The 12,509-nt window shown below is 42.8% G+C and overlaps 1 long non-coding RNA gene across 1 annotated transcript in view; it reads left to right on the top strand.

Annotated features, from left to right (window-relative positions):
• LOC149123715 (uncharacterized) overlaps positions 1–8,749 on the top strand; it is a 96,930-nt gene extending 88,181 nt beyond the window's left edge. Inside the window, exon 5 of the long non-coding RNA XR_016214532.1 lies at positions 8,587–8,749. This is a non-coding gene — a long non-coding RNA (uncharacterized LOC149123715). The remainder of the gene's footprint in view (positions 1–8,586) is intronic.
• Positions 8,750–12,509: the final 3,760 nt, after the last annotated feature.

Here is a 12,509-nt window from a genome sequence, read left to right as displayed (position 1 = left end):
GATGATATGGTAAGACTGGTAGATCCTTATGTCTGTTGTAAATTAGCCCCTTAGTCAGAAGTAAGATATGGAATAAATGAAGGTAAATAGACATTCAGACAAGTAAGTTCATGGATGATGGTGTTGGCAAAAGCAGGGTGTGCAGCAAAGCACATCTAATTCCCGAATATATGTCTGTTCCAGAGAGAATTCCTGTTCTTGTTGGCGGAAGTTCAGTCTACCCGAACTACCTCCAGGGGCAGCTATGACTACCTGGAACATGGCGCCATGCTGGGGTACAGGGATGGTTGCTGGTGCTGGCGTATTGGGCGTATATGGTCAAAGACTGACCATGAAAGAGAACTTACATTAGTGTTTCTGTAACTTACAAGAAAATCTTCTACTTTATTTAGGCTAGAAGCATAATTTCCCAACATAATACTAAACTCAGTGGAAAATTTGAACCACTTCATTCTTTCTATTGTCTATATAAACTATATGCAATATCTATAAAGTATAGAAAATCCATTACTTGAAAATATGATAAAAACACTTGTAAAACCATTGAGGTTTGACTCTTTTTAATTTTTGTTTGTTTTTGGTTTTGCTTTCTGGTTTTTGTATAGGGGCAGAAAAGGAATAATTTCATGTCTATTCTGTTTTTAAATTATTATCTTCACATGTGTCATGCTGACTTGTGCATTTGGGTTTGTCTCGTAGTAGGGTCTCTGCATCTAGTTTCCAAAGCGGGTCATTAGCCATTTATGCTCTATGGCTCTTATTGCTTCTACATTTGCAGTTTTCCCTACAAGTTGATCATTTTTATTCTTATTGGCCTTTCACAAATTTGTATGTGCTATTAGACTTTACACAGAAATAAATCCTTCTTAAATTCAATATTATATTTTAAAGATCTATTCACTTGGGAAGGAGAGAGAGAGAGAGAGAGAGAGAGAGAGAGAGAGAGACTGAGACTCTGACTCTGACTCTTCCATCTGCTGGTTCACAATGCAAATGCTCCAATAACTGGAGCTAGGCCAGGCCGATGGCAGGAGCCAGGAACTCTGTCTGGGTCTCCCACAAGGGTGGCAGGAACTCCCATATTTGATTCATCATCTGCTACCTCCAGGAGCACTAGCAAGAAGCTGGATTGGAAGTGAAGGATCTGAGAGTCTGATATGGGATGTAGGCACCCAAAGCAGTGGTTTAACCTGCTACACTGCAATGCCAATCCCGAATGAGATGCCTTGATAGCATTTTACATTGTAGAATAGTAAATTAAGCTAGTGAGCATATCAATTTCTTCACATACTTATCATTTCTTGTGTGGTGAGAGCATTAAAATCTAATTTAAAAACAGCATGCCTTGCATTTTAACTTAACTTAAATGGTCCCTCTCTTAGGACTGGCCAGGAGTTTTCTCTGAATTTTCTTCCTCATATAATTATTCATACAATCATTATCCTACCACTTGTGTCCCATGCCATGCAATCTGATCTTTTCTCTCCCACAGTGATTGATTGGGTGCTTCTTAAGTGCCAGGCTGTGTATAGAGTGCTGTGGCTTCAAGAGGACACTTTTGTGTTTAGTGCTTGCTTATGTCTTTGTATCAAAACATGACCAATTTTGAGAGAAATGACAAAGCACTGGTTCCAGGGATAGCAGAAGGGAAACCTGGGAATAATTTTAGTTCTCGCTGGAGTGAAGCTCAGAAGCCGGATGCAAACATTTCTTGCCTGATCCTTCGTGAGCCCGTGTATTCCTGTCTACTCATGCTACGAGCCCCAGAGTAACATTTGTTAGACAGAGCTTGTGTCACACACCTCTGTCAGATTCTTGTTTCACTGTTACACTGCTTAAAAAAGCAGGAGAAAAAAAGAGAAATCTTTCCATCCAAGTACTCCTCTCTGATGGAAAGAGTACATGCAAAACCCCTAGTGTAAGCATAGAGCTCAAATAGATGAATTGTCTAAAATTGCTAAGCAAGCCAGCGCCGCGGCTCACTAGGCTAATCCTCCACCTTGCGGCGCCGGCACACCGGGTTCGAGTCCCGGTTGGGGTGCCGGTTCTGTCCCGGTTGTCCCTCTTCCAGGCCAGCCCTCTGCTGTGGCCAGGGAGTGCAGTGGAGGATGGCCCAGGTGCTTGGGCCCTGCACCCCATGGGAGACCAGGATAAGCACCTGGCTCCTGGCTCCTGCCATCGGATCAGCGCGGTGCGCCGGCTGCAGCGCGCTGGCCGCGGCGGCCATTGGAGGGTGAACCAACGGCAAAGGAAGACCTCTCTCTCTCTCTCTCTCACTGTCCTCTCTGCCTGTCAAAAAATAAATAAATAAATAAATAAATAAATAAATAAAATAGTAAAAAATAAAAAAATAAAATTGCTAAACAAATAAAACAATTTAAGAATCCGTGTGGTTTAAGAAGACTTGGGGCTGGTGCTGTGGCGCCGTGGGTTAAAGCCCTGGTCTGAAGCGCCAGCATCCCATATGGGCACCGGTTCTAGTCCAGGCTACTCCTCTTCCAATCCAGCTCTCTGCTATAGCCTGGGAAAACAGTGGAGGGTGGCCCAAGTTCTTGGGCCCCTGCGCCCACGTGGGAGACCCAGAAGAAGCTCCTGGCTCCTGGCTCCTGGCTCCTGGCTCCTGGCTCCTGGCTCCTGGCTATGGATTGGCGCAGCTCCAGCCGTTGCGACCATCTGGGGAATGAACCAGTGGATGGAAGACCTCTCTCTCTCTGTGTCTCTACCTCTCTCTGTAACTTCATCTTTCAAATAATTAAAATTTAATAAAAAAAGACATAATTTTGCATTTCATTTTATGACATACTTCTTTTATAATAAGCAATCATAAAATAAGTTTTAATTGTTCGATCTCTGCAATACTGTATAGCCAGATGTTGTTCGAAAAATTTGAGGGGCCAGTGTTGTGATACAACTGGTTAAGTCACTGCTTGTGACACCAGCATCCTATATCAGAAAGCTGGTTCAATTTCCATCTGATCTGTTTCTGATCCAGCTCCCTACTAATGCTCCTGGCAAAGCAGCAGAAGATGGCCCAAGTTCTTCAGGCCCTGCCACCCATGTGGGAGACCCAGATGGAGTTCCAGGTTCTTGTCTTTGGCCTGCATCATCCCTGGCTGTTGTGGCTATTTGGGGACTGAACCAGTAGATGGAAGATCTATTTCTCTCTCTCTCTCTCCTTCTATAACTTTCCTTTCAAAATAAATAAAGAAATGAAGAAATCTCTTTTCATAAAAGAATTTAAACCATTAGAAATGCATGCCTAGTTTATTCTGTGGCTTCTGATATCTTCTAGTCCACTAATGTGTATTCCTAGGGACCTGGCAACTCTGAGAGACTGGAACTAAGGATTAAAACCAAAATAGTTAGCCTAGCCATCATGGCCTCCATGAAGCTGTCCTCTTGGCTACTAAGTTGTCTTCTCCAAACCCACCTGCTCTCAGAAATGCTCAGGTGTAGCGGTCAGGCAGCCTGGCACACTTTCCATGTGACCAGTTTGGATCTTCAAGAGTATGGTTTGTTACCCCAGAGCCCATTGGTTTGGGTGGTTACTTTCCCCAGTGTGAACTCGTCACAGATGTAGGGTACTGTACTTTTTTCTTCCTTTTTCTCTTTCCTTCCCTTTCCTTGCCTTTTTTTGTCCTCTTTTCTTTTTCTTTCTTTCTTTCCTTTTCCTTCCTCTCTTCTTTCTTATAAAAAAGTGGTACAAGTACTTATCTCTTAATAAATTATAAAATAATTTCTATTATCTTCTCTCTGTCCTCTATTCATACCACTGTACAGGCTGACCATACTTCCCAGCTGCACCTGTCATCCTGGCATAATTATGAATGCTTCTCTTTCTATTTTCAAAAATGTCCCATATTATATGCTAAATTGTATCATCATTATGTGAATTTGTTCTTGCACTAAGTAAGTTGTTGAGGTTAAGAACACAGATCTATTTGGGTGGATGTGCAGGACACCCTCATGAGTGGTAACACCACAACCCTCTAGAGTCTAGAATTGCATCCCACAGAGTGGCAGAGCATGAATAATTTAGGTCAAAATTATCTCTTCTCTGCATGCCCTATTGCTGAGGTTTTCCAACTGTGGAATAGGCCATATGCAAACTCAATGTTAATTTTAACATACTGACATTATGGATGAATTAATCAAAGCTTTTCTGTCTGACACATTATATGTAGTCCTTACCATGTTTTCCAGTTATTGATGATAGGAAGTAGGTTTTGACAGCATGAACAATAGCCTAATAAACTGCCAAATTTTATTATGCTTTTTAAACATTTCAAATAATTTTACTGTCATTGACTCTCATTTATGATAACCTTGTGAGGCAGAGACTATAGGCATGACCGTTTCCATGTTGTGGCTGGAGATATTGTGGCTCGCAGAGTTTTGTTGATTTGCCTCTGGTCACATGGTAATGTTGGGGCAAGTAAGGCCCCTAATGTTATATTTCTTTTTAACCAGCTATTTCCTATGTGCTGAAACAGAGTATGGACCTCACAAATTCATTAGCTTAAGAAATTAAAGCTTACTTTTCAATCACATAGAGGCCTCTGTGAAATAGCAGCCTTTTTCCAGCTTGTGCCTATGCCATCTGGAACATGAGGTCACTGGGGCAGGGAACACAGAGGTGGACAAGCCACCTAGCTCTTAATGCCCTGACCTGAACGACACAAATCATTTGTGCCTATAGCTGCTGACAAGAACAAGTGAGATGGATAGAAAGAAGTATAAGGCAGGCTAGGAATTATAGAGGAGCTCACGGGCCATATGGGGACCATCATCTATTTCTATTATGGCCACCTTTGTGTGAATTACCTGGGAAGTCTTTAATAGGTACACATATCAAGTAAAGTACCCTCCTTGCTTCTGCATACTATAAAGAAAAAGTATGGAGGACTGAAAGATGAAAGATTGGCAAAATGTAACTGTTGATGGGTAATAAGAACTGTACAGGTGGATATTCTCTCTTTGGGTTTATCTTTGAGAGTGTACATTGTAAAAAGTTAAAAAAAAAAAAAAGAAAAATGTGGGGAGCAACCCGGACTGGACTGAGTTACTGGAATTAAGACTTATTCTATGCATCTGCTCTCCCACAATATGGCGCTGGGAGAGGAGGCAACAGCTTCTACCCAGCTGCCTCTCACCAACTTGACAAGCTGCAGGACCTGCTCCTGATTGGAGGAGAGCAGCGTACTCGGCGTGTGGGCAGCCGAGTTAGGATTGGCGGAGGAGGACTATAAAGGAGGAGAGAGATGGCATGCACCAGGAACATCTAAGAGGAACATCTAAGGGGAACACCTGTGCAGCCCCCGAGAGAGCCGGCCGGCAGTGTGCCGCTCCCCTGCGGAAGTGGGGAATGTGGCAGGGGGAACCGCCCTTCCACGGAGGTGGAAGGGACAGTAGCCAACCCGGGAAGAACCAGCAGCAAACCCGGGGAGGGCCGAGCAGACAAAAGAACAGCGCAGGGTCCTGTGTCGTTCCTCCACGAAGACGGGGAGTGACAAAAAAGAAAAACATGGATCCAGGAACCCTTATTTAGTACACCCGAGGAGATTCTCAGGCATGAATATTTTGAAAAATCTTCCAGGTTGTTCTGATAGTCAAGAACCATGGTAATTTAATCATATAACTCATCGAATCATATTCATATTGCAAATCACATAATACACATAAACACAATTTTATAGATGTTGGGTTCTTCAGTTCTTGAATATTCCATTTTCATTATTTGTGTCCTTATTCCATGTTGAGCATTCCTGAGTCTTTTTAATAACTCTGATTCTGATATTGTCACAAAACTAAGTATTCCTTTCCTGTTAACAACTTTTAAAAAATTCTGCTGAAATCATAATTTAGTCCCCCTTCCTCTGTGTTTTGGAAATTAGGTGGTGCAGTTCATTTGCAAGAGTCACAGATTCTTTTTTTTTTTTTATTTTTTTTACAGGTAGAGTTATAGATAGTGAGAGGGAGAGACAGAGAGAAATATCTTCCTTCCATTGGTTCACTACCCAAATGGCCTCTACAGCTAGCGCTGCACCGATCTGAAGCCAGGAGCCAGGTGCTTTCTCCTGGTCTCCCATGCCGGTGCAGGGGCCCAAGCACTTGGGCCATCCTCCACTGCCTCCCCGGGACACAGCAGAGAGCTGGACTGGAAGAGGAGCAACTGGGACTAGAACCCAGCGCCCATATGGGATGCCAGCACCACAGGCAGAGGACTAACCAAGTGAGCCATGGCGCCAGCCCCAGGAGTCACATAGAAAGAAAACTCCATTTCCTCACCCTTGAATTTGAACTGGATTTGTGGCTGCTTTGACCAACTGAATGCAGCAGAATGACCTCAGGGGGATTCTAAGTCTAGGCCTAGGCTTCTGATCTCACTCTCGTGGAAATCATCTTCCTCATGAAGGACCCACATTTAGTTTGCTGGAGACACCTAGCCCAGCTGATAGTCTCACCAACCACTAGACATTTGAAGAGGTCGAACTGGACAGCTCAGCTGCACTTGAGCCAGTCTATAACTAGAGCCGCTTGAATGGCCTCAAGTGCACCCAGGAAAAGAACCCCTGAAAGGAGCCTAGTTCAAATTCTGACCATAGAATCATGAACAATCAAATGGCTGATTGTGGGGAGCAACTGGGAGCAACTCGGACTAGACTAAGTTACTGGAATTAAGACTTATTCTATGCATCTGCTCTCCCACAATATGGCGCTGAGAAGGGAGTAACAACTTCTATGCAGCTGCCTCTCGCCAGCTTGAGTGATGACCTGCAGGAGCTGATCCTGCTCCTGATTGGAGGAGAGCAGCGTACTCGGCGTGTGGGTAGCAGAGTTGGGATTGGTGGAAGAGGACTATAAAGGAGGAGAGAGACGGCATGCACCAGGAACATCTATCTGAAGGAACACCTGTGCAGCCCCCGAGAGAGCCGGCCAGCAGTGTGCCACTCCCCCGCGGAAGTGGGGAAAGTGGCTAGGGGGAACTGCCCTTCCACGGAGGTGGAAGGGACGGTAGCCAACCCGGGAAGAACCAGCAGCAAACCCGGGGAGGGCCGAGCAGACAAAAGAACAGTGCAGGGTCCTGTGTCGTTCCTCCACGAAGATGGGGAGCGACATAATGGTGCCGTGACTCGGATAGGAAACCTAGGCAGGGTTTAGTGTCGTTCCTCCATGAAGAGGGGGAGCGGCATAATGGTGCCGTGACTCGGATAAGAAACCTAGGCAGGGCTTAGTGTCGTTCCTCCACGAAGAGGGGGAGCGACAGTTGATATTCTGAATTCACTAACTTGACTTGGTTTATTATACAGCAATAGAAAACAAATAAGATAATGCTAAAGCAAGTCAACACTTAAGATTTTTTTAAAAAGGGTTTTCTCTTTGTTTGAAGGTTATTTTCTTTAGATCTTGAAAATCTTCAGGCTGCACATCTTAGAAATTGTAGGAACCAAGTCTCAGGAGTCCCAAAAAATTATCAAACTGTATTTCCCTCCAAGGAGAACTGATATTCTTTATTAACTTGGCTTTGCTTTTATCTACTTTTATCACATCTGAATTGCACTAGGATGTGATTTAATTTTGAACTTGGAACAGCATTCACGTTGGCATTGAGGGAGTTTTCCTGAGAGATAAACTTTCAAGGAAACACATATTGTAATTCAAGGGAAAGTGCGAGTTTCAAACAAGTATGATTTCAAAAGCAAGAGTTTAGACACTGACGCCTATGCATTAACGTATTCCCAGATGTTACTGAGGAAATTTCTTCTCCTGGAATTATCCCAAGATCCCTAGGAGGCAGAGATAAAATTAGGATATACACCACATAGGTGATGAAAATAGGACTGAATGGTTGGGAGAGATTCTATATTATGTAAAATTACACCCAGGACCAACATTTTAATGAAGCCAACTTTCCCTTTTCTGTATCAGTCCTCAGTGGATCAGAGAGAAAGAAACATTTCCCAGTCATTCTGTTCTCCAGTCTTTGCATAAAGAGGAGTCTGAATGAGAAGTTTGCATTACAGAGAAAGCTACTTATGTGCCTCTAAGTATATTAAAAGCTGTCATGATTATCTGAACTACACCAGTGAGTCTGTGCATCCTTGGGAAAAATTTGCTAAACTGCTATTTTTAAAGTAAAGGTGCCTTTGCTACAGATTTAATCTTGCCTATGAGAGGTAGTCTAAAAAGAATCACGTATTAAAAGATATCACTTTGGGGAGTGCTTTTATCTTAAAAATGGTCACTGTATCTGGCAGAGTTTACAATCCAGAAGCTTTGAGCCTAGCTAACAATTTTCAAACTATATTTTAACCAGAAATAATGATCTTTGCCTGTCTGAAGAGTGCTACTTATATTTATTTTTGAGTAATGGAGTTCACATCTTTTATACTAAAAAAGAAATCATGGATGAGAAGAAACACGTTTACCGCGAGCATTCCTTATTGTGTGAAGGAATTGAATGGCAAAGATGGGGAATTTATTCAAGCCTGAGAGACTTCTGACAAAGGGAGTGCCTGGAGCAGCAAGGAAGCATTTTGAGAGAAATTTGGCATGGGAAATTTGATGTGCATCTTCTCTGTGCAGGGCCCTGAACCCAGAGCTGCTCCTGACTCCAAGAATAACAAGGCACAACTCAGTCCTCAGGAATGTACAATCTACAAGGCATAGAAGGAAAATATCATGCATCTGGAAAGCTAAAAACAATGGAAGAGACCAAACAGTAGCGACACGACAACAAAATGAAAACTGTGTGGTAAGTGTAAAATGAGTGTGTGCGTGTGCTGTGTGCTACAGGAACTCAGGGGGAGTAAGGCTTGTTGAGGGCTGGACATGGAGGAAGATCATATATGTATGCACTTGGAACAGTTTTTGGATCCTGAAAAATAAACAGAAATTGGAAAAGCTGAAAGCAATGAGGAAGGTAACACAATTTAGAACATGGTAATGAAACTGGCACATGTATGACAAGGGGACCAAGGAAGAAAGCACACTGCATGAAATATATTTTGGAGACAATGAGCAAAAAAGTTTGAGTAGGACAGAATGAAACTATGTGTTGGTAGATTGATGGGTGATGAGGAAATTCTTAGTGCTCAAGTATTGGATGTTGTCATCTTGGTAATTGGATGTCTTCACGCACTTGTTAGCATGGTCAAAAGAATAAGAGATGTGCTGGGTCTGGCTGAATGGGTGACACCTTCCTTAGAGAAATAGGTTCAAGGAAAATGCAGTGCTCCTTCCACTTTTGGATTTAAAAAGGTGATCAGACAAAAGCTAAAAAGGTGATCAGAAGCCCAGCTAATCTGTTAAATTGATGTCAGGCTGAGAGCCTGTCTACATCTAAATGCGAACTAAAATATGATCTAAAGTCAGGTTTCTTTGATACAAAACTAGGCATAAATAATCAAACACTAATTCTCACCACATTTTCCTTTCCCTCTGTCTCTCTCACTGTCCACTCTGCCTGTCAAAAATAAAAAATAAAATAAAATAAAAATAAAAAAAAAGGGCCGGCGCCGCGGCTCACTAGGCTAATCCTCCGCCTTGCAGCGCCGGCACCCCGGGTTCTAGTCCCGGTCGGGGCGCCGGATTCTGTCCCGGTTGCCCCTCTTCCAGGCCAACTCTCTGCTGTGGCCAGGGAGTGCAGTGGAGGATGGCCCAGGTGCTTGGGCCCTGCACCCCATGGGAGACCAGGAAAAGCACCTGGCTCCTGGCTCCTGCCATTGGATCAGCGTGGTGCGCCGGCCGCAGCGCGCCGGCTGCGGCGGCCATTGGAGGGTGAACCAACGGCAAAAGGAAGACCTTTCCCTCTGTCTCTCTCACTGTCCACTCTGCCTGTCAAAAATAAAAAATAAAATAAAATAAAAATAAAAATAAAAATTCTCACCACATTCTTCCAATGAAACACACTTTTGTGTGCACAAATACACAGGACACACATTGAACACAAAGGTGACTTCGAAAAAGTCTTAATAATAAAATAAAGCATTAGCATATATATTACAGATGTAAATATGTATGAAATTTTCTTATTGAATGATTAAAATGAGATACAACGTTTATCAGATCATTCCAACAGTTTCCAAATAATTTATTGGTAATCAGGCATTGTGATGATAATCTTTGGTTTCAAGTGACTGTCACCCCACTCTAAGCCTTAATTTGATAAGACAAAATGAATCAGCTCTTCCAAAAAATGTTACTAATTGTGGGCGATTGGGGCCTTGCTTGTGGCTCAGTTCATGGCGGGGTGTCGGGTTTCTGTGGCCTCGGACCTGTGTGTTGGCCCCCCGCTGACAAGGCTGCCTGCCCCTTCCAGTGCTCTGGGAAAGGTCCTCCTAGAGCAAGAGGCAGAGCCGCGCACAGCTTACCTCCTCCTGTGCCTGCCCAGGTGAGCCTCCTTCTCACTGGGGTGCTGTTTATTGGTGTTGCATAGAAGCAGCAGTAGCTGGGTTTCCATTCTCTGAGCAACAAGAGCTCCCACTGCTGTATCGACTTTAGCAGAAGGGCTCTCTTCTTGTAAAAGGTAGCTTACAAGAACCCCTCCAGTCGTAGCAAGTGCAGACTCAAGCGAAAGTTCTACCTCTAGTCTCTTAAGTCAAGTGTTGACAAAAATCCAAAATTCTAGTAGTAAAGAGTATTTTCTATCAAAAGAAGAGAATATAGGTTGGATGCATTTACATTTTTATTTAAAGGCAATCACCATTTCCCACATTAGGAGAATATATTCAGAACTCAGTTACCTGGAAGTATGTAAGAAAATGGAGCACGTTTGAATTTTTTTTTTTAAGTAAGATAGGACAGAGATTTCTATGTATAATGTAGAACTGGAACTAATCTTAAAGTAATCTACATCTTCATAAGATGAGGGAAGTGTTTGGCTTGGTGATTACGGTGCCCATATCCCATTTCAACGTGACTATGTTCACTTCTGCTTCTGCTGCGAGTTCCAGCTTCCTGCTCATGCAGACCCTGGGAGACAACAGAGATGGCTCAAGTGATTCAGGTCCTACCATCCATGTGGGAGACCTGAATTGAGTTCCCCACACCTAGCTTTGGCCCCAGGTGCAAGCCATTGCTACCATTTGGGGAATGACCCAGAATATGGGAGCTCCCTCCCTCCCTCCCTCTCTGTCTCTGTCTCTCTCTCTCTCTCTCTCTCTTTCTCTTTCTCTTTCTTTCTGTGTGTGGGAGTCTGTCAAATAATGAAAAAATAATCCTCCTTGGATTTTATTTTATATAAATGCTTGGGCTGGATGAATCCTTCATGCTATAAATGTCAAGACCAGGTTTCCAGGGAGGGAAAGCCAAATGGACAGCTTCCATTACAACACATTCTAGGGCCATGAATTTCATAACCACATGGACATATTGTTAATTTACACACTAAATAACCAAGGATTGTAACAAAGGAGTTTGAGCCTTAATAGGCATAGTGATTACCAAAGAATGCTGAAAAAAGTATAATTTTGGGATTCAACCCATAATTAGAGTGATTCAGCTGGAAAGGGCTCTAAAATCCTCCTTTGTAACAAATGCCCAAAGCCTTCTGATGTCTTGACCGTTTTACATCTCAGGAGATCATAAATGTCGATCTTTTGAATGAAGGGAAGTGAGTAAGGATACAGGTTAGAGGGAAGATAAGATGATATTCTTGGTATCCACAGGAAAACATCAGTGAGTTGCTTCTTTCTTCCCAAGGACTGCCAGACATGCCACAGTTTTCTAGAAGCCGTGCCCGCCAGGAAGCTACTGAGGCTCACAAATTCACAATCAGGTCAAGACAGAGGCCATTATGAGAGAGACATGCAGGCTTGGAACGGAGGGAGTGGGTGTTATCCTGACATTCTCTTTATTTCTGAACCATTATCATTTGTGAATGAAATGAGCACACTTTCCATTCTGATTATAGGTCATTAACCAAATAGTAAAATTTAATAAAGTCCCAGACTAATCCAGACAATTGGTGGCCAACTAGAAACTTTCGCATCAATTTCTTTTGTTATACTTTTATAGCATGCTGATGGATTTAAAGTCAATTATCATACTAGAGAATACTATGCATGAGTCGGAAGAAATAAGCCAGATTTACATGTAGCAACATGGATAGATCTCAAAAACAAAGGACTGAATAAAAAAGGAATGTATATAGTGAGCTAGATAGCAAAATACCGCTTATGTATATCACATGCACACATAAAATAACACTACATATTTTTCAAGGTTGAACACACATCCAAATGAATGTATAAAAGATGAGGGAAAAATGTTCTTATTAAATAGACAAATGGAAGAGCTTATGTTAGGGAAAGGAAAATTGAGATTGGGGATCAAGAATAAAGGGGGAAATCAATAAAATAAAACAGGGACCTTGCCATGAGGACTGTAGATCTTGAGCTGAGGAGTGTGAAAGACTTGACCTGACAAATATTCTGCTATGTGGCCAGGTTGGGCAACAATCAGCTTTATACAAGTCCTCCTTCAGCCACCTTTTCTGACTTCTCCGA

This window comes from Oryctolagus cuniculus, chromosome 10 (assembly GCF_051225735.1).
Source record: "Oryctolagus cuniculus isolate XC-2025 breed Fujian yellow rabbit chromosome 10, ASM5122573v1, whole genome shotgun sequence".
NCBI lineage: Eukaryota > Metazoa > Chordata > Mammalia > Lagomorpha > Leporidae > Oryctolagus > Oryctolagus cuniculus.
The sequence above is the reverse complement of the archived record's forward strand: the minus strand, read 5'-3'. Positions and strand labels throughout refer to the sequence as shown.